At 37.5% G+C, this 23,756-nt stretch overlaps 1 long non-coding RNA gene across 1 annotated transcript in view; it reads left to right on the forward strand.

Moving 5' to 3' along the window:
• The window catches only part of LOC141421383 (uncharacterized), a 48,104-nt gene that overhangs the window by 11,267 nt on the left and 13,081 nt on the right, over positions 1 to 23,756 (forward strand). The window contains exons 2-3 of the long non-coding RNA XR_012445972.1: positions 976 to 1,097; positions 10,615 to 10,755. This is a non-coding gene — a long non-coding RNA (uncharacterized lncRNA). The remainder of the gene's footprint in view (positions 1 to 975; positions 1,098 to 10,614; positions 10,756 to 23,756) is intronic.

A 23,756-nucleotide genomic window follows, 5' to 3' on the forward strand; every position in this document is an offset into this window, starting at 1 on the left:
TTCTCTCTCTCCTTTCTTCTCTCTAAGTTTTCAGGGATTCTTTTAAAATATAAGCTGTAACTTCTGGAGCCTTCATTCTTTTTTCTTTTCTTCACTTCAGTCCCCACCCTTTGTAGCTACATGCATTCTGCTCAGCACTCTTGCTGCTGATAGTTTTTCTCTTCCTCTGCTCCACTTTCCAAATTTTTCTATTTTTAAGATAAGGTTCTGTGTGTTACTGAAACTTCTTTGCCTTCCTGCCATCACCTACCTTAAAGGGAACATGCTCTCCAGCTGATACATACTTATTCCTCAGAGATGCTAGTAACTGGTGGGTGTCACTAGTCTACCATCTTCCCTTTGCACACTGATAGTTTGGATAAGCTCATTCCCAAGGTTTCTTGATCTGTTTAAAGAGAAGTCAATATAATACAATCATGATTAGATTATCAATATAATATGATCATGATAGTGATTTGATTATGAAGCTTTTTGAATATTTTCAATATTTTAAGGCAGTATCTGGGTAGAGAGGAGATGACACCTTCAAATAGGGCACTTTGAGGAAATTTAAATATTTGTTTACAAATGTGTTAGAAGGGCATGCATAAGCCCCAAACAATAGTCACTAAAATGGGAGACTTTAACTCTCATTGGGCTGGGTTAAGTGAACAGGCAGTTGCTGGGAACCTGAGACAAGAAAGGGCTGAATTCTTGATGTAAGGAGGCACTTAGATTTTGTTCACCTTGAAGAGAACAAGTTCACTGACCACATCTTCTCCTTTTCCTCCAATCTCCTGCTGATGCTATCTTTTGATCAAACATAATCAAAATCCAAAGGCAAAAATTTCATCAATAAAGTCCATGCAGGTTAACTGCATGGGTCCTAGATCTGGATGCATGAGGGGAAGAAATGTTTGTGAATCAGGAAGGGAGAGTGGAAGACAGCTACACAGAGACCAAGAAATTTTTCAACTATGTGATCCTGTCCTTTAGGTACCTGCAGTGTCTGGCACGTATACTATTCTCAGCAAGAGCTGTGTGAATTATTATCATCAATGACAAATGAAGTTACAAGTCAAGAGAAGTGGAAGTAACATTTATTGGATATCTTCCAGGTACCATGTTTCTTGTTTTGTTTTATTGAATCTCACAACAACTCAGTGAGATGTGTTATTATTCTAGCCAATTTACAGGTGAGAAAGCAGCAAGTCTGAAAGGCTGAATAGCTTAGTTCAAGAGCACATGATACAGATATGGTGGAAAAGGAATTTGCCTGGCTGACTGTGAATTCAAGCTTTTTCCCTAACACCAATCAGAAGTACAGGTCATAACCACAGTCTGAATATTCATCATCAGAAGTATATACACGTAAAACACACATACATAAACATATAAGACTATGTAAACATTCATCCTTATATCCTATAAATATATAAGTCTTGTCTAAGGTGAAAAGAAAGAAAAGAACAAAATAACATATCCTAGAAGATTAATTCAGTGGAGTGTCCAAAGTAGATTATGTTAATTCCAACAGTAATTTTTAAAATTTGTAATGTAATATATTACTTGATAAGATTGCAACACCTCTGACAGCTTATTAGCTGGTGCCATTAAAACCAAATGTCAACTTTATCAACTGCTGTCAGTGAAATTAGCAATGAAACAGTCTCTAAGGGATGGAAGTTCAATTTGTGCTGGATAATGGTATGAATGATCACTTGGATTTATATAGCACCTTCTCTCTGAAGGGTTTGAAGAGTTTACACACATCATATTCTCTTTAATCCTCTGAATAGAAAAAAGGGACCAAGTTTATTGTTCCTATGTGGTTTGTGGTTTCTTTACAGATTGGAGTTCATAAAGTTAGTGCTTGCAACAGGCATTGCGTCCTCTCTAGTTGATTCACATATAAGTAGGATAGGATGGATTGAGAGATGCCCACAAAGAAAAGAATGATCAGTAAAACAGAGGATGATTGTCATATCACTTTATTATACCTAAAAATTAAACTATTATTAAGAATAACCACAAGAAACTAATTACCAAGCTTGTGAAAATAAATAAATAATTAAAATATATTTTGAAGAAATCCAAATCAGAGGCATAAACTACTAACTTTGGAGAGACCTTACACAAAATCAAATTCAGCACTCTTATTTAGGCTTCTTGTATTTGGATGCCTATTTTTTCATTTTCTCCAACCATTCCATTCATCCTCCTGAGTATGGCATTACAGTTGTTCTTTGGGGGGTCATGTTCCCCCTACTTTCTCATGCAATTTGGGTGAGGATGAATTCAATCTTGATTCCTGGGGTGGGGACAAGACCCAGAAGTTCCCTTTCTTATTTCTGCATAAGAAATAAGCATGTTTCTAAACAGACCAATATATGTGATTTTTCCTGAAATTATCAGAAGAGAGATTCTATTTTGCCACCAAAGTTTGGTAAGATGGTAAGATATAAATCTAAAGTCCTCTTGTACTTGAAAAGGAAAGGAAAAACTGTAGAGGAATGAAGAGAAACAAAGGAATAAAGAGAAAGAGTGTAATTCTCAGTGACCCTATTTTAGTACTAGGTCTAGCTACATAGGAACCTCATCCCTTTTATATGAGCCATGTTGATTGAGTTTTTAAATTTTGATCAAAGTACTTCATATGCATGTATGGATTATCACAATGAAACCCCTTTGTACAATTCACTTAAATCATTAATAAAAAATACAGTGTACAATTTAAGAGCAACAGAACAAAATTTGCTAATCAAATTATCTTTTGCATGTGCTGCTTATTAGACCTTAAATACTATTGACTATCAGTTCTCAAAAGTTGTTTTTCTATAAAGTAAGCATGCAGTCAGGACAGGTTATGTTTCGCTGTGGTAGAAATTCTGAAATCTCAGTAGTTTAAGGTGACAATGTTTTTCCTTACCATATACAGAAGTTTATGGTGGATAGGCTAGAGGCTCTCCTTTGTGTCATCCATATTCAGGGTACCAGGCTGATTGGAGCAGCCATCATCAGACGTATTTATGATTTATGATTATTACAGTGGAAGAGAGGGGGGTAGAGAACAGGAGAGACACAAATTCTTAAAGTTTTCTCTTGGATGGAGAGTAAAGTGGGCATAAATAACTTACTGAATCTCTGGGTGGGTGTTAATATACAATACCTTAGAATTTCAGGAGCGCCACATAATTTTAAATCTTTTCAACCAAAAGCTAGTCCTTGGACACAGAAAGTTCTTTATGGGTGCTATTGACCTGTGTTTGTAGCTGTTAACATCACTATTGAGTGACTCTCTGACTACTAAGTTACCTATTTTGCTGACTGTCCTTTGCATTCAACCTCTCTAACTACTTGATTTCTGCTCTTTGCTGACTGAAATAAAGAGGACTTCCTTTGTCAGTGAAAATGACAAGTGGGGTAATTCTACAGCAGCATTTGTTTACTGGACTCAGCATGGAACAGTTGGTTGCCTTTTCCAAAATCAGAAAGTAGTAATATTCTTCTTTTCAACAAGAGAAACTTTGCTACTTCCCTGGTGCTTGGTTAAAATGTGATGCAGTATTCAAGTTTGCTCATATGCTAAGAAGAAGTTTCCTTCCAATTTCATACCCTGAGTTCTATTTTAGATGACAAAAATCCCTGTTGTAGTTACAAATTCCAGGCTAATTATGGCATAACTTTAACAGGCATTTGAACATTGAATCTTAAAGAAAGTATGAGTCCAATGTAGAATTTTTAAAGGATCTTTGAGCAATACTCAGCTACTTCCTAAAGGCAGTAGGCAGAGGTGAGGAATCAAATTAACAAAATTAATGTTCTGAGGAGTTTATATATGCAAACTGGTCATTTTCATGATGTGCAAATGAAACATTATTTGAAAACAAGGTCTAAAGTAAAGGAATATGAACTCATGTTTCTTTCAAATTAATTTGGGCAAAGTCTGGTGAGATACTCACCTATCCTTTCACTTCCTGAATACACAGGAAGACTATCCTAACTCCCTTGCAGTTAGGTTGGGGCCATGTGGCTGTGTTTTAGACAACAGAGCACAAGCAGAAGTAGTATACATTATTTTGGAGCATGACTATCAGACTCCCTGCTTACTCTCTCATTTTGTCATTCCTCCAGTGGTCATGAAGGAAGTCACCTATTGACAATGGTAGCATACAAGTTTGGAAGAAGCCAAGATCCCCAAATCGCTGCTAGGGGAAAACCATCCAAGAAAGCCACAGAGCTCCAAATGATTGTGCAATGTGTAAAAAAATAAGTCTGTGTGCTAAGCTACTGAGTTTTAATTTTTATTCTTTTATAGCTAAGGTAGCTTTTCCCTCTAATATATCAGAACTAACAAAAGCAAGCTCAACAATTTTATAGTAGTTATTACCATGAATTTCAGGGACAGAGGAGTACCAAAAGGGTATTTAAATAAGACTAAAGTGTCCTAAAATTCTTAGATAAGGTTATCATTGAACATTTCTATGGAAATTGAAGGCAAGCAGAAAGGGCATGCCATGTTGAGAGGTCAGGATGCAAGATGTGTAGGCATGCGCTAGCATGACAATGGCATTTGGGGAACTACCCAGTTGACTTGCAAGAGAATAGAATATGTCATTTCTATTTCCATTTAGGGCTGTAGTGATGTTGCTCAAAAGTGATTATCATTCTCCTTTTGCTGATAATGAAACAGAAATTTTAAAACAAACAGAAGCTTAATATGTGATGAAGATGGGACCTGGACCCATGCCTAGAAAATTTGCAATGAAATAGTGCTTAGTGTACTGCAAAGAAGGCATATAGGGTATTTATTACTGGTATACCATATTTCTTTTAATTCCTATTACAGAGATAAGCAGTTCCTTCTGCATAGACTGTTCTCTGAAATTGCAGCCTAAGAATAGAGAACTTTTAGCTTACATCTAGGTTAAAGTTTATATTAGATCCCTATTGCTGCTATAACAAATTACCACAAATATAGTGGCTTACAACAGCACAAATTTGCTATCTTAGGGTTCTTGAGGTCAAAAATTCAACCCAGGTTTTAATAGGCTGAAGTCATGGAGTCAATAGAACAGAGTTGGTTTCCTTTATGGAAGTTCTAGGGGAGATTGAAGGGATAATCCTGACTTTTCTTGCTTCATGAGGCCACCTCATTCTTTGGTTCTTGGCTGCCTTTCTCCTCTTCTGAAGCTAGCAGTGTTTCATCCCTCAGATCATCCTTCCTTATTTGCATCTCCTTGGACCACAACTGGGAAAGTTTCTTACCCTAAGGCTCCTTGTGATTATACTGGGCTTCCCAGATGATCCAAATCAAGACCTATCTAAAGGTTCTGGAAATTTGGTTGTGAACATCATCAAAGGGTGTATTGTTTTGCCCATCAAAATAGAAAGTCAATGTTTCCAATGGAGTTGTGTGTATATCACACTTACCCTAGAAATCACTTAGTAAGAGACTGGTCATTTTAGAAATGGATGTATTAACTCTTGATAGGAACCCTCAACCAGTTTTCCCTCCAGTGTTTTCAAAATGTCATTTTGTTTTTATCTGGATACTGGGCAAAGCCATTGGTTGGTATTAGAAGCCATTTTGTAGACACCAAAATTATATAGAGTGAGAATCTTCTTGCAAACTGAGCTCATTGAGGAAGCAGCAGTTCCATGCCTTCTGTTTCATGCTCATTTAAGCCACATGCTAGTTTATCTGCCATGGCAGGGAAAATGGCTGGTGTTCTTTACATTATCACCTCCATCTGCCTCTTCTTAATTTTTCCACTTTGCTTTCTTTCCCCAATTCATTTTGTATATAACATTGAACTATCAAATATTAAGTGCAAGTATTATGTATGTTTATTGAATAAACGTTGTTCTCTTCCTGTACATCTCAATACACAAACTGGCATGTGGAAGGAAAAAAAAATGATAGAAATGTGTAATCCTTCCGGAAAGTGGCCTGAAGCTGCTTCCATCTTTGACTTTGGAAATGCTGAATTGAACTTCCTCCTTTGTCTGATCTGAGACCCTCATTATTTCCCTCTGATCATCCTGTCTAGCAATCTTCCTCCTTCCAATGATCTCTCTGGGTGGTGCTTCATTTCTTTACCAGTAGCAAAATCCTAACTTTCTGTAAGTAAGAGTCTAAACACAGTGTTTAACATAAAATAAGGCATATAACCAGTTACTCTGGGAATTCCTACAAGAACAACAACAGCTGCATCTGCCCGCCAGCACGCTACATTGACTCAGATTGTAACACTCTTCAGAGTTAGCCATGCACAGCTACTCTATTCATTTTCCAGAAAATAATATTTATTTCCTAGAGATCCAAACTCTCTTCATAATAGTCTTAAGGACTAATTTAGGGACTAGTCTCATTAGCTGTACCTTTGGGTTATTATCAGTTCACTCACAGTTTTCTAAATTTAATCCTCCACTTCATTTTTGTCCTCATCATTCATGTTCAGTAACAACACCAAAAATCCTCTCTTTTTGCAAACACTTAGTATTTAAAGACTTATTCAAAGGGAGATTTTAAAAGTTTATGCTAAATGCAATTGTTTAAGATGTCTATGTTTCAAAACACAATCCATGTAGCTGTAAGTAGAGTTCATTTTGCTCTTGAAGCGATCAGAAAGGAATAGAGAATGAAATTAAGATTGCAGGCTTTGTGCTGTGTAACACAAATAAAAAATGCAATAGCAAAAAAATATCATGGGCTTAAGCTCGGGGCATCTCTAATTAGAGAACTAATTTCACTTGATGGTAGTTTTTGAATTGGGGGCTTTCTTCTAAGAAAATGCATGTGTTTATACAACCACAACACATTGCCTGACAATCTCAGGAAATTATAATCCTTTAAAGTTCACTCATAAATTCCTCTGAGTTAAGAACAAGTCTATCTTAAAACTTGGGCTGAGACTAGCTTGAGCACTGTTGCAATCTGTAAAAGACTTTCTTCAGATTCCAAAATTTTAGAATATTAAATTCTGAGAACAACTCAGCCAAAAACACAATTCACATACCTTGTCACTTGAATAATGCTTTGGAGAAAGATGTGATAGAGCCTCTTTTGATGTCCTCAGGGACAAAGTTTTGACAAGAGTTGCCCAGGATGCCATTATCGGCAGACGAATTGTAGAATGAGTTTGAGTAGCCATGCCTAAAGAATATTAATGATGTCTCCGAGTCACAAGGAGAAGTGTCTGGAGTAGACAATGAGAACTGAGGACTATATAATAGTGTTTTCTGTTATTTGGGAGATGCAATAGGAAGGATACATGTGGAATATAAAGATTACAAAATTCAAAGTGATCTCAACAAGTTAAAATGTTCGAAGGAACCGATGATATGAATTAGAAAATCCAAGTCCAACATTTGGGGTGACTACATGAAATAGAAAAATAGAAAGGCATTGAACACGGAGTTAGTCCTCCATATCCATGGCATTCACATTTATGGATTCAACAAGCTACAGGCCAAAAATATTTGAAAAGTAATTGTGTCTGTACTCAACATGTACTGAATTTTTCCTTGATTTATTCCCTAATCGATACAGTGTAACAACTGTTTGCATTGCTGTTGCATTATGTTAGGTATTATAAGGAATCTAGAGATGAAATAAAGTATATAGGAAGGTATGTGTAAGCCATATGTAACTTCAACACAATTTTTTTTGTATGAGACTTGAGTATTTTCAGATCTTGGTATGTGTTGGAGGTCGGTACCAATGCCCAAAGGATATGTAGGTTTCTTACCCCATACTAACTTATCTGGGTGTCTGAATAGTTTTGGAAGTAATGACAGAATAATCATTGGCTGGTTTGCTAAAGAAGTTATTATTACCCTATATGTAATTAGATTGAGGATATCTAAGGCCTAACCATCCTAATAGTTTGTATATATAATTTATTGTAAGGCTTAAAACTTAAAGCAGGTATGTTGGCATGTGCCTGTAATCCCAGCACTTGGGAGATAGAGGCAAAAGTATTGCACGTGAAGGACCAGCCTAGGATACATAGGAAGATCCTATTTCAAAAAATCAAAACAAAAACTTTCCAAAGCACTAACAACCAAAAATCCAACTTAAGTAAGAATGGCTTATTTTTAAAGGTTAATATTGGCAATAAAATGATAATGATAAGTGAAGAGTGATTTACATATTTTAACAATTATTTTCATCTTGGTATAGGCCTCCAAAACTTTATTTGGAACTATTATTATCTCTTATAAAATGAAAACTATTGTGAAATGCCAATATATACTAAATATTTATATAATACTTACAAAATAGGCAAGACATTATTTCCATACATATGGAAATATCAGGTGATAAAGTTTCGTTTTAAAGAATTCAATTAAAAAGGAAAGATGTAAATGAGTGCATGGTGGGTGCTTTATCACTCTTCCATATTGAGACTTCTTAATTTTGGGGGAGAGGGGCTCCAAATTTCTAGGGCTATAAAATGGACTTGGCATATGCAGTCTTTAGAAGTCTCAATTTTTGTCATTTACTATGGGTTATTTTCACTGCTCAAATGCTTTAAACTTTAATAAGACCAAGACTAATGCCTGAACTTGACAAACATTTGAAAAGCAAACATCAATGAGGAACACATAAAACCTGTTAGTGGGCTCTCAGGAGTTTTCCTAAGTGAATCAGAGGAAGCTGAGAGGGGACATCTAGCTGCCCATTAGTGTACACATTGAAAAGAGTCACAGATGTGAGGTTTTACAAAGTAGATTTGCATTCATTAAAGGTCACTCTGTACTGATATTTGTATTTATATCTAAGACATGAGGCGGCCACTCTTCCTTATTCCTCCAATATGTCTGTTCTGTGATCAATATTGGAGTCTAGACTAGGACAACTATGGAATCTTACTACTGCTTAATTTCCCATAAGATTGACTGGACTTCCTGAAACATCTGGGGTAGGCAGCAAAGAGAAGTGTATGGAAGTGACAAATGTTCCTATGCCACATTAAGATGCACAATTACAGAGCTGAGTGCTTCCTGTTATTTTTATAGGCTATTCTATTGGGATCTACAAGCAAAATGTTTACTTTTTATTTATCAAATAAAGGAAGTGCTATAAGATTGAGTCACAGAGCTCTGTATTTAAAGAAAGTCAAAGAGGTGTTTGGCATTTCACACTTTGTCTGGTAATGGTCTGGCAGTATTCTCTTCCTGCAGGCTTCTTATCTCTTATGGAGCCTTCTGTCTTCCATCTGAAAGCTCTGCTCAGTCTCTTGCTGTGGCATCAGTATTATCTTTATTTAAGGGGCTGCAAAGAGCCCTGGAAGAGTCCCTTTGGGAACACAGAATTAAGTCATCCCTCCTGCTGCTCCTCCTTCCCTTACATTTTGCCTTCAGTACCAATTATAAGTGTGCTTCCCGCTTTCCTGTGTATAAGCTCTAATTTCTACCTCGATTTTAGGGGCTTCTCTTCCCCTTTTTTCCTGTGTCTAAATCCCTGTGCTTTTGAACACTAGGTTCTTGGGGCCACAGTTCTAACTACAAATGGATATTTCTTTTACTTATGAAAAATATATTGAGAAGTTACTGTGTTCCAGACATTTTTCTAGCTCAGATTCTAGAAATACAGTGATGAACAAGACAGAGAAATGTTCTGATCTCCTGGAGCTTTAGTCTGTTCAAGTAGACAAAAATAAACATGTAAATTAAATAAGCAGAATAAACAAGATAGTTAAGAGACACCTCTGTGAGAAGGCAGTATTTGATCAGAACAGAGGCCCAATGAGCAAAGGGAGCAAGTATTCAAACAAGAGGAAGGAAAATATTCAAAGTGAGGGACATGAAAATTTAAGTCAGTGAGGAAGACTTTATTCCATGTGTTTGAAGGAAATTATAAGGCCAGTGTGGCATAGCCAGGAGTGGGATGGGAGTAAATGAAACTGCATTTGCAACCCAGTGTTCTGATCTGATTCAGTTGGTTAAATTTCTTGGGTCTTGTCCAAGGTCACACAACTAGAAAATAGGAAAGGTCGCTTTCAAATTCAGGTTAATTTGCATTTAAATTCCCTAGTCATTATTTTCAAGTGGGATTAACTATGTTAACTTCTTTGGTGTGAAATGGAGTTACAACATGAGTTTCTGTCATGGTTTGAATATGAAATGTCCTGTGCAGGCTCATGTGTCAAAGCCTAGGTCCAGCTTATGGTGCTATTTTAGGAGGTTCTAGAAACTTTGGATAGAGTCTCACTGGAAGAAGTAGGCCACTAAGTCTGGTCTCTGGGGGTATCTTATCTCTGGTGTCTCTCTCTCTCTCTTTCTCTCTGCCTCTCTCTCTGAGTCTTTCCCTCTCTTTCTCTCTCAACTTCCTGTCTGCCATTAAGAGAACAGCTCTTCTCCACTCCATGCCCTTTCCACCATGATATTCTGCCCAAGTGCATAAGACCAGGAGACCATGGACTGAAATCTCTGAAACAGTGAGCCAAAGTAAACACTTCCTCTCTTACATTGTTTATACCAGGTAGTTTGTCACAGTGATGAGAAAGCTAACTAATACAGCTTCTTCTAAGAGAAGAGTTAAAAATACGCTGTCATGTTCTGCTCAGGTTGCTGTAACAGAGTATGGACTATGTAACTTAAACAGCACAATTTTTTTTTTCTCAGTTTGAAGGCTGGGAAGTCCAAGATCAAGAAACTATAGTGTCTGGTGATATACTACTTCCTGATTAACAACGGCCATCCTGTCTTTATATTTTTACACACAGAGAAGGGAGAAAGAGGAAACTAGCACTCTCATGTTTTTTGGTAAGTATGCTAATCCCGTTAATGAGGTTCTACTCTCGTGATCTCATTATCTACCAAAGGCTCTTGCTCTTAATACCATCACTTTAGAGATATCAACTTACAGGGGACATAAACATCTAGTCCGTAATATATGCTAAGTGACTATAATGGTTCCTTGAAATTAGGTGAAACTCAAAAGTTGGCTATAGTTACTTATTTTAATTACTATCTGATATATTACTATATATCAGATTTGCCTATATGTGACTGCCTATTTGAAATCTCCATTTGGTTACACATCTCAGATTTAAATCATAATCTCTCTTCTATTGTTTACTCAATGTCTTCTATCTCAATAGATGATACCACCTTCCATTTAATTCTCCACGTTGACTCCATCCTCTTTTTCAATTCCTAATTTAACTAGCTACCAAGCTCACATGTATCTTAGTTAACTCAGAACTGCCCCAGCTTCAGCACTGAAAGCTCCTTGTCTCAGGCAAAAATGGAAGTTAGGTTACCTTATACTTATCTCCCAAATACTTCTTAAATCATTTTGCTTCTCTCTATTCCTAATTTATCATTTTTTTCCACTAAGATGATTGCTATCATTTTCCAAATTCCACTTTTGGCCTCTCTATTCTATTATCTATTATAGCCACACTAGAATTGTAAATAATAAAAGTATGATCATATCAGTACCCTCACTTAACGCACTTGAATGACGTCCTATTGTCCATATGGTAAAACCCACATCTTTAACTGGTCAGTTTCTCTGCAAGGTCTAACTCCCTTCTTCTTTCTCACCAGCATCATGTCTTTGTGCCCTCAGTCTACCTACTATGCTGCCAATATTCTGGAGGCCTTTTCTCCTTCTGAGTGGATCTTTCCATAGTCTTTCTTTCTGACTGGATCTTCCATCATTTCTGAGCTCAGTCTTCTTAACATTAAGTTCTAACTCAAGTAGTCTATTCTTTGGATAGATTTCTAGAGTCTCTATGACAGATTAATTTAGTTTTTTTGTTATATGACCTCAAGGCAACCTGTGACTCTCAACAACATATTTTTCATTGTATTTTTTTTCTCTGCCTAGACTTTAGAACCCCTGAGTTTGAGGATCATAATAGCCTTGTACTCAAGTGAATATTCAGCCCCTTTCTCTATACCTATGTGTAGTAACATTAGTTGTTTTTGAATGAATAAATGAATGAATGCTGTCTAAAAAGGCCTCTTGGTCAAATTACTGACAGGGATGATGTGCTAGTATGTATTTCTCAACTCCAGCTGCCACCTTACATCAATCTCATGGTCATTGTTGAATTACATGAATTTTGTGACAATTTTTCAGCAAGTAAAAAGCAAAATGTCTTGAGGAATAAGTTCCAGACCAACCAGGATAGGACAAACTATGGTGTAGTAACAAATTGTAAATTTCAGTGGCTTAACCAAAAGCTTATTTCATACTCACCTGCAATATCCTACAGGTTGAGTGCCTCTTCAGAGTCACATCCTCCAGTCCTCATGATCCCAGGATGTTTTGATTTTTTCTGCTGCCATTTCAACACAAGGCCTCCTCCATAACAGCCGATGCAAGAATGAACATGTGTAGGGTCTTATATTTTATTTGGTCTTACACTTTAATTAGAGTCGTCTGGAGGGGACACCTAGCCCTTCTCTTCAGAACACTGACTAGAACAGTCACGTGACCGTGCAAACTATGAGGCAATGGAAAAGTGCGATCCTTCCATGCACATAGAATGGAGACAGACCTGGGTGTGAATTAGCATTAGGCATCTCAATTATAAGTGCTTCAATCTAATTTGCGCAAATTTACCTTTTGAGCTAGCGGGATAAATTGCTAAAAAATGAACCCATTGCTGTTGTCTTCCCTGATAATTTTCTTGGGGTTAGGGAAGACACCTGGTACAATGACCTTCAAATGGTTTGTAGGTATGGCTTTCTGAGCAATGGGTACCCTGGGAGATACTAAAGTTAGTGGATGCCCTAGAGGGAATAAACAACATTTCACTAGTTGTCAGCTAGATAGTAAGTGTTTGGTAGGAAACCAGTCTTGGGTTTTTCTATATTAAATTAAGGCATGGTATATTTCCTCAAATGATCTTTGTTCTTGATAACACCTAAGCTGGCATCTAATGTTCAACTCTCCTGACTGGCATGAGGCCTTAGTTGCTTATTCTTGAAGCTTTCTCAACATCTGTAGAAAAGGGAAGATCACATCTGCCTTGTCTTCCTTCATTTGGAGAAATGTACAATATAAAGCATTTTTTTGGTGAAGAGCATACTGTTTGTTATAATAAATTGAACAGGAATGGAAACACTATTCTAAATCACAATATAAAAATATAAGGTGGTATTAATGTAATAATCATTGGGAAAAAATAAAATGAATCCCGATAGAAGGGAGGATCACGGTGATTCTCTTTTGAGTATTCACCTGAGTGTGTCTCCTGTGATTTGTATTCCTAGAAGGAGCAATGTGAAGGCCTGCATGTTTAAGACATATTGACTCCTTTCTCCATTTGCATATTATGGATTGCCACCAGCAGGCATTGAGTGAAAATCTTTGTGAAAGAATGGTGCTGTCACAGCAGACTATGCTATGGCCACTTTTATTTCCCCCTTTCTTACATATTTCAACCTTAGCCTCTACATGAGGAAGGGAGGTAAATATTGCAGGAAGACAATCTAAAGTTGCTATGTTAAAACAGCAGCCACAAAAATATAGTATGTAGATCTCATTGCATAGAAATCATATAAAAATGCATATAAATCTAAATACATATAAATCAACTGTAAAGAGACTTCTCTAGATAATTAGGAACATTTGAATATGGACTGAATATAAGATGAAATTAAGAGATTGTTGTCTATTAGGTACATTACTAACATAGTGCTAGGGAAACCATTCAAAACATGACCTTATCATTCAGAAATTCATACTGAAACATTTGCACATGAAATGACATGGCATCTGGGATTTGCTTTACACTAATCCACAAGAAAAGTAACAAACAAAACTGGGGGGAGGTGCCAATAGGCAGAAATTATATTGGCAAAATACTGATTATGATGCCAACTGAGTAGGTGATATACAGGGGTTTGTAAGAGAACCCTTTCTACCTTTTTTTTTTTTTAATTTTGTAGTTTTGAAACTTCCACAATAAAAGAACTACAAAAGTTGTCATGTAAGAGGATGAAGTCATTCCTGGGGTGTGGAGGATCATCAGGAAAGTCCTTTTGAACAATGAGTACTTTTGGAAACTTCTCATAGTTCATTTATGCCAAGAGGGGGGATGGCTGTATTTCAGTCTGGAGCCTGTTCCTTTTATGAGTATAAATGAGAGAGGAAGTCCAAACACACGGTCACAGCAGAAGTGTTGCCTTAGAAAAATATAGTCATTTCTAATCCATAGACAGGGAAGTGAGGGAAACTGATGAGAAACAGACAACTGGGTCTCAATCGTCAGAAATTATTTTAAAGTCAAAGCTTACTCTGATCAGTCTCTCCTTTATCTTCTATTCTGGCTCTGATTAAGAACGCTCAAAGTCTTTGACGCCCCATAGACCTATTTTCCCAAATATATGCAATTATATTCATATGTATACTCAATGCACAATATTTCTTTGTCAAGGGATGCAAATTATCTATCCAAACTGTGGAAATATCTAGAGATTACAGAAATCACAAACAGAGTTGAAAACTGTATTAGTGATAACTGATTCAGTCATTCATTTATTTACTGGTTCATTCATTCATTCACCAAGAATTTGGAGCTTATATGTGCTAGTCACTACACTAAGCACTGGGACTCAGTGGTAAACCATTCATGGAGTTTGCAGTTTAGTGATGCAGGGGCTCCACATCTTGTTATAAATGAGGTTATAGAGGACTAAAGAAGGAAAATGGTAACTCTCTCTCTCTCTCTCTCTCTGGATGTATGTGTGTGAAGTCACAAACTGGGGAAAAGCATATTGACAGCCTAACTTCAAAAAAACAACAAATATTTTCAGTCACATCTCTTATTCCTGGCTTCCCAGTTCTCTCTTTCATCAATCAGGACCTACGTATGCATGCTATCTTTCAACTAGACTAAGTGTCATATTTTTATTCTCTGAATATGCCACTCAATTTTTTGGTCTGGCTTCACTCCTCTGTACTCAAGAGGACCAACTCTTCTTCATTCTTCAAAACCTAAATTATCTATCACAACCTCTCAGTTTGACTATGATGCTCACTCTTCTACTGTCCAGAGAAATGTGATACTCTCTCTCATCTGTGTTCTGATAGCACTCTATGCAGATATTTGTCCTAGTAGTTAAGATCTGTGTTGTCATTTTTTTGTTGTTGTTTATATGCCTGGCTCTCTTGCTGAACCCTGAAGTTCTCAAAGGCAGAGTTCTATATCTAATGTGTTTCTGTAACATTAGTGCCTAAGGTGATGTCTGACTCATAGGAGATGATCAATAAATGGATGCTAAATAAATGAAAGAATCATACCAAAGGACCCTCTCTGAAATGAATGTTTAGTCTTTCAGTTCCCTGAGAGCAATATACATCAGTTCTTTCAGCTAGAGTCATAAGATTTCAAAGTTGGAAGAGATCTTGGGGATCATTTATTCTAAACTATAACTTAGTTTTGGAGCACATGTTATGATGGACCAGACTTCCTTGGTCAGCACAGAGTGAATTGTCTTTTTAATGCTTTGATTCAGGGAGGAAATAGGACAGCCTGTACCTATGAGAGGAAGGGGCAGGGAGAAACTTAGGAAAAGTTAAACATTCACAAAAAAGATTATCTCCCCAAGGAAAATAACTGTGTCCTGCCCTAATAACCTCTGTGTTATACTGCTCATCCCTCCCTCAACTCCTGATTCCCCTCTTCTGCTCTATCTACTCTTTAAATCTTTCCAAGGCACTTATTAACTTCCAACATCTTATTATTGATCATGTCCAGTATTTATTATCTTCTGGCTCTGAGTTGGTGTTCCTTTCCTTACATACATTTATGCTGACCAATTTACTATAATTGTGGCAAGCATAGAGCTTTTTTGGGCCGTATTACATGTTTTAAAGAAGAGCTTACAAACAATCTCTGGTGAAGAACTTATTTGTAAATTTCTAATCACTCATGGCTCCACGTGCTGCCTTGCTGTGTATGACTAGCATGCAGCTGATACCACATGTCCTTCATCGTGTGGGTTCCACAGTGCAGAACTGCTCTACATTCTGTTCACTGAGTTGATTCTGCTGATGACACACTTGGATACCAGGCAAAGAGCAAATAGCTATAAATTTCCTAGTGCTTATTCTCAGTTTCTATTCTTACCTACTCTGCACTGCTAAAAGCCAGGTCATGGGCTGGCACTGCATTCAGAGGATCAACTAATTTAGAGGACAGACTCCAGCATCCACTGGCTTGAGTTTTAATTCAACTCTCCCCTTTTCTAGCACTGATTTGAAACCAGTTTTCTTTTGTGACTCAGTTTCCTCCTCTACAAAATGGAGATAATTATAGGAATCTTGCTGAGGGTTGTTACAAAGACAACATGAGCTTCCGCACATGAATGGCTGAGGACACTGCCTGGCACCAAGTCAGTACTCTGTAAATGTCAGTTCTTCTTATTTCCACTTGACCTTTTCTCAATTGGGAACACTTGCTTCACTTCCAGGTTCCTGAACCTCATAGTTAAGTGTTATCCTGGGAGTGCAAGAAAAGAGGAGTGTGAGAGAAATCAGAGGGTGAGTAGGGGAATGCACCTGTCCATGTGTCTATGGCCCCCTTCTCTTTCCCATCAAGCAGCAGTGGGGGCTATTTTCTGTGTCCACCAGAGAAAAGAAAGAGGACACTGTCTTAAATTTGAATGGCTGAAGATGAAAGAAGGTAATTTTCTTGGCTTAGAAATTTCTGTTGGTTCTCTCCATCTTATAACAAACTTTGCAGTTCTGGGTGAAACTCAGTTTGTCCTGGAAGAGGGGAGAATGTGAATATGGTGAGGGCCTGTGTCATTTTCAGAAGACCTCAAAACTGCATTGTGTATCCTAACTTCACACACATTCCCTGTGTGGAGTCAGCACCATTTTGGAAAGAAATATTTTGGGTTGCAATACAGATATGCGTAGGTTGCAATACAGATGTGTCCTCACAGATGGTGCTTCTCCAATCTTCTTAAAAATCTATTTGCTGAATAGATTCAGCATACTTCTTAAAGAATATCCAGTAAACACACCACTTTGTGTTTCATGTAAAACACATGAAAGAGAACAGTGAAGTAATAAATGAAAAGGAAATAAAATTCTGTTTACAATTTGGTTAGTTGAATTTAATGAATATTTGAAGGATAAATGAACTAAAATCATTCACACACATATTTATACATATGTATACATTACAAAGTCTTACATATTTCATAGTATATTTTAGGCACTTTTATATGATTGTTATGTTTTACCAATTTAAACTCCTTGAAAACATGAAGCAATAACAAGATTATTTCCATTTTAAACTGAAGAAACTGAGATACAACTAGGTTAAGTAATTCTCCAGGTCACTCAGGTCACAAGTGGACAAATGGGAAGTTGAACTGTCTGATGCTAAGTCTCTTATTCTTAACCACTATGTATACAGGATTGTTAGAGCTGCATTTTAGGTAAAATATGCCAAAAGAAGTGCAAACATTTAATGGTCAGGTAAAAAGAAGCCATTTTGTAAGTGTGATGTGTGGCTCTTGTGGGTTACTTCCTGTCGGAACCTTCATTTACCATTCTCATAAATGGTGTGGTTTGATAAGACAATCCTTCAGATATCTCCTTGTTACCACATAGTAGGCTTGTCTGCTTCTAATCACACTACAACCTCCTTTTCAGTTCTGCTTCATTGTAGCATCTCTCCTTTTCCAAGTTTTCCTAGTTCTTTCCTAGTCCAACTTTTGCTGCAACAGATTGGAAAGAATAGTCTAAGATGTTTCTGCATGAATGCCACCCACCAAGTGCAATCCTGAGACAGATCAAAAGAGTTAAAATTCCCAAATGAAAGAAAATTAAGGGACACACATGTCCACTGAACCAGCGCTGCAGCTCCAGGTTGGACATCCCTTCCAGGATTAGAGAACAATGAAAGATGACTGAAGGATGACCCTAAATTATAGTACTCCAAAACACTGGAATTGTGTCTGTGCTATACAGATGCATCCCCAACACTCAGCATTGTACCTGCTATATCCTAAACACTCTATAAGTATTTGTAAAATAAAGGCCACCTTGCTCCACCTCTAACTTAGCATATTACAAAGTCTGTCAACATTCATATAATAGAGCAAGGTTTAAAAACCCCTTCATTGGTTATCTCACTAATTCTTCCTTGGCTCTAGTGCACCAAGATGAGCTCTGTTTACTTCCTGTTTTTTGATTTTGTTTTTGTTTTTTAAGATGACTTTCTTCTGCGATAGTAAAGACTTCTTCTATTTTCTCCTTCCCTCCTCTTGAAACAGGTCAGGGTTTCAATTCAAGATTTTTTTCTGAGCACACAATGGGTGCCAGGAATTCTCCTCAGGCACTAAACAGCAAAGAATAGAACATCCAGCAACTTCAGCTGGTAGCAGTGACTAGAAGGGCAGGGAAAAGAAGGAAGCAGATGGATTTCCCACTGCTCCCAACACAACACTAAATTTGAAGAAGTATATGTGACTCACACGGGGATTGTCCACGCAGCAGAGGGAAATCCACAAAATGGTTTTCATGCTAGAAGAGACGGAACTTCAGATACTTCCTGTAGCACAAATTGGAAATACAATTTGATTTACTCATGAAAGTTTTACTCAGTGTTGTCTTTTCCACTGAAAATGGCTGACAATGGAAGATGGTGAATGCTGAAGATAAGTTCAGATTCCTACTTTATTATTTTATGTAATTAGCTATGAGGACTTAGTTATTAAAATAAAACACTTGCTTTGGAGGGGCTTACTTTCTCTTTAGTATCCAAAGCTTTGGTTTATTAGAAAAGGGAGTTAAATAATCTCTAGGAATCAGAAGCCCCTTTTCAAGGCAGAGATTTTGATTGGTAGTTGTACTAGGCAGCTGTGGGCTTAATTTGGTTTGTAGCTCCTTGGAAAATGTAGAGTATATAATGTGTCGTGTGGTGGTGTCAAGTCTTCAGTCAAGACAGTGAGTGACCATCTTGTGAAAAAAATGGAGGATTGATTTTATTTTTGAAAGAATCACCCCTGTTCTCCAGAGCTTAATCAAATTGGCTGAGGATAGGAGTTTATTTCTTCAAGTGAATTGTACTTCTGTAATGGAAATTCAACTATAAAAAGGCAATTTCCTTACATTGTAGGTATATGTTTTAAGACAGCATAATGAAACCCACCAAACATTGTATAAAAAAGGGGGAGGGTGGAGGAAGGCATGGGATATAATAGAAGGGGTGAATTTGTTCACATGTATGGAATTATCACAATGAACCCCCTCAGTTATTAATGTATACTAATAATCCTTTCTCACTCTTAGAATGTGAGGTTTCTCTCCTCATGTTTATGGTTAATTCTTCCATCTGGGCCCCTGACTCGAACTTTTCTACCTTTAGCTCTTTTAGCTCTAGGAAGATGCTTCCCTGACTTTCTTAGATTTCCAATTTTTCCTTCCATTTGCTTCCTTCTGCTCCACCTTTTGCCTGTCTCAAATCTCACCACTGTAAATATATGGTCTTTTAACACCATTTCCTTTCTATTTCACATTTCAGTAAGCATAATGTCTTGAAGGTTAAATCATTTTGTAGTGTGTGTTAGAACTTACTTCCCTTTTAAGGTTACATAGTATTCCATTGTGTATTACCACATTTTGCTTATGAATTCATTCACCAGTGGACACTTGGGTTGCTTCCATGTTTTATCAATAGTGAATAATGTTCATGTCATTTTTAAGACACAATTTTCTTAGAGAAAAGGGCAGAACAGGTTCTGCCTGGAAGCAAGGGGGTTGAGGGGGGTCAGGGGAGAGAAATGGCCCAAACAATGTATGCACATATGAATAAATGAATAAAGAGAAAAAAAAGACCCAATTTTCAAGTTATTTGGGTATTACATACCCAGCAGTGAAACTGCTATATCATTTGGTAATTCTGTTTTTAATTTTAACACTGTTTTCCACAGTGGCTGTACCATTCTACACCTAAGTCAATAGTACACAAGATCAAATTTCTCCACAACACATTTGTGATTTTCTGGTTTTTAGTAGTAGCCATCTTTATGAGCATAATCTGTTTTATCCTTGTAGTACACACCTGAAGCACTTTTGTATGACATGTGATACCCTACACAATCTATGATACATGACTTACTCGAAAGTTGCAAACTGATTAGAACAGGGCCTGGCAATACAAAGCTTTCAGTTATCCTTCCTTGAGAAGGCTGCGAATGAAGTTGGGGACGGTGTTAATGATGACAATGGATTCATACCTCAAGCTACTGCCTTGGCTGCATTTTTGCCCTCCTCTGTCATGCCGCTCCAAATGGCTCAGACTTTTCTCAAGGCCACATATTAATCTTTTGCTTCTATGAACAAGGTTCTTTCTCTATGATCTGGTCACTTTCTGTGTATGGTGATGGAATGTTTAGTGAACGCTGCCTGCTCTCTGTATGGCGAGGTTCAGAGCTAAGACACTCTTTAGTGCTTTAGATGAGGATGCTGTCCAATGCTGACAAAGAGTAGGTGTACAATAGATGGCAGTTGAGTAAGTGAATGCTAGATGAAAACTCCAGAGGTTAGGGTACTTACTGGAAAAGTGACAGATCTCTGAAAACAAGAGGCAAGGATCTGCCTTGGGTATCACTTCAGGTTTGCAAAGACTTTGCTTTGTGACTTGAAATGACTCCAGCACCTTTGAGTTGTGACTTTGCTCACTGCTTCAAGAATGTTCTTTTGCTGGGCACCAGTCACTCCCACCTGTAATCCTAGCTACTCAGGAGGCAGAGATAAGGAGGATTGTGGTTGGGAGCCAGCCCAGGCAAATAGTTCACAAGAATAAAAGGGCTGGTGGAGTGGCTCAAAGTGATGATACTGAGTTCAAGCCCCAGTACCTCAAAAAAAAAAAAAGTTCTTTATTGAAACCTGCTTTATTCTTTAGCTTGGGCTTCCCATTTATTAGAAATCAAACACCATCAGAAGGATACATTCTAAACTGTCTTTAGACACAAACAACTGGAAGGAGATAAGACTCAAAGGAACTGAAAGCTGGTTTTAATGGATGTAATGACTGGTGCTGGGAGAGCTGTAATTGGCTGAGGAAGGGAGGAGCGGGAAAGATTATTTTCAAGGGAATAAACTGTTTCCTTCCGACCCAGTGTAGAACTGACTTCCTCATAATTTTGCTGAGGATTGGCCTTGACACTACCCATGTCTTAAATTACCCTTGAATTGAAGGGCGATAGCAAATCTCTAGGCATGATTAAGAACCTTTTAAAGGAGCAAAGTTCAGTGTGAACAAAAACGGTCTGCATAAAACCATAAACAGTTACAGTCCTTCGGCCTTTTTTATTCCAGATTGCTAATCAACTCTTTGCCTGAGGAGGAAGGTGTGATATTTGTGTACATGCTAATCAAACTGTGCCAAACGTTTAGGCTCACATAAGACTTACCCTTTTGCAAAGTAAATATGGGCTGTTATTGGTTATCACTTCAACTACAAAGAGTTCTAAGTCAGTACTATTGATCGAGGTAAAAGAGATAAACCCCGAAGGACTTAGTGTGCCTGTTCTTTTGCTTGTGGTGACTTTGGTCCCTCCAAGGGCAGGTAGCACAGCATCATAAAATGGACTCTGCAAGGGCACATGTGACTGTAGCTGTTACTGACATTGCTAATACTACACGGCCCCTCAGAGGCTGCGGGTGAGAAGTAGGCACAGTACTGGCATTGTACAAAGAGCAGGGACTGGGGACCCAGACAGGACGATTTCTGCAAATCTTACCACAGTGTTACTGCATTGTTTCTTCTCCACTGACATCATCTTTGTGATTTATTATTTTTTGAAGCTATGTTAATAGGTGTTCACTGATGTAGGGTTGTTAGGTTTTCCTGTTGAACTGAACTTTTTATCATTTTTAAATGCCTTTAATATAATATATATGTATATGTATATGATTTGATATATATCAGATAATACTTCTTGCTTTAAAGTCAACCCTGACTCTATTTGAAATTACTATGGACACATCAGCTTTCTTTTGATGAACATGTGAATAGCTTTTCCTCCCTTTTTATTTCTAATTTCTAGCATCTGGTTAAGTGTGTTTCATAAGCAGCATAGCAATGGTCTTTTTATTTTCCTTTTAAAAATCTAGGTGGATGATTTTTGATATTAAGTTGTAATGAGTAGTCCTTTGACACAATTATTACTGAAGTTGGGCATATATTTACGTCTTGAAATTTATTTTCCACTTGTTCTCTCTGCCCTTTATTCCCCCTTTCTTACTAACTTCTGAACAAATCAAGTATTTTTACATATTTTTAAAATTTCATTTTTTTTTCATCTTTCTTTTATTATTCATATGTGCATACAAGGATTGGTTCATTTCTCCCCACTGCCCCCACCCCCTCCCTTACCACCCACTCTGCCCCCTCCCTCTCCCCCCCCAATACCCAGCAGAAACTATTTTGCCCTTATTTCTAATTTTGTTGTAGAGAGAGTATAAGCAATAATAGGACGGAACAAGGGTTTTTGCTGGTTGAGATAAGGATAGCTATACAGGGCATTGACTCACATTGATTTCCTGTGCGTGGGTGTTACCTTCTAGGTTAATTCTTTTTGATCTAACCTTTTCTCTAGTACCTGTTCCCCTTTTCCTATTGGCCTCAGTTGCTTTAAGGTATCTGCTTTAGTTTCTCTGCATTAAGGGCAACAAATGCTAGCTAGTTTTTTAGGTGTCTTACCTATCCTCATCCCTCCCTTGTGTGCTCTCGCTTTTATCATGTGCTCATAGTCCAATCCCCTTGTTGTGTACGATTTTTGGTTTTTTGAGCCAGGCTAACCTCACTCAGAATGATGTTCTCCAATTCCATCCATTTACCAGCAAATGATAACATTTCGTTCTTCTTCATGGCTGCATAAAATTCCATTGTGTATAGATACCACATTTTCTTAATCCATTCGTCAGTGGTGGGACATTTTGGCTGTTTCCATAACTTGGCTATTGTGAATAGTGCCGCAATAAACATGGGTGTGCAGGTGCCTCTGGAGTCACAGTCTTTTGGGTATATCCCCAAGAGTGGTATTGCTGGATCAAATGGTAGATCGATGTCCAGCTTTTTAAGTAGCCTCCAAATTTTTTTCCAGAGTGGTTGTACTAGTCTACATTCCCACCAACAGTGTAAGAGGGTTCCTTTTTCCCTGCATCCTCACCAACACCTGTTGTTGGTGGTGTTGCTGATGATGGCTATTCTAACAGGGGTGAGGTGGAATCTTAGTGTGGTTTTAATTTGCATTTCCTTTATTGCTAGAGATGGTGAGCATTTTTTCATGTGTTTTCTGGCCATTTGAATTTCTTCTTTTGAGAAAGTTCTGTTTAGTTCACGTGCCCATTTCTTTATTGGTTCATTAGTTTTGGGAGAGCTTAGTTTTTTAAGTTCCCTGTATATTCTGGTTATCAGTCCTTTGTCTGATGTATAATTGGCAAGTATTTTCTCCCACTCTGTGGGTGTTCTCTTCAGTTTAGAGACCATTTCTTTTGATGAACAGAAGCTTTTTAGTTTTATGAGGTCCCATTTATCTATGCTATCTCTTAGTTGCTGTGCTGCTGGGGTTTCATTGAGAAAGTTCTTACCTATACCTACTAACTCCAGAGTATTTCCTACTCTTTCTTGTATCAACTTAAGAGTTTGGGGTCTGATATTAAGATCCTTGATCCATTTTGAGTTAATCTTGGTATAGGGTGATATACATGGATCTAGTTTCAGTTTTTTGCAGACTGCTAACCAGTTTTCCCAGCAGTTTTTGTTGAAGAGGCTGCT

Source organism: Castor canadensis, chromosome 3, assembly GCF_047511655.1.
Source record: "Castor canadensis chromosome 3, mCasCan1.hap1v2, whole genome shotgun sequence".
NCBI classification, from domain to species: domain Eukaryota; kingdom Metazoa; phylum Chordata; class Mammalia; order Rodentia; family Castoridae; genus Castor; species Castor canadensis.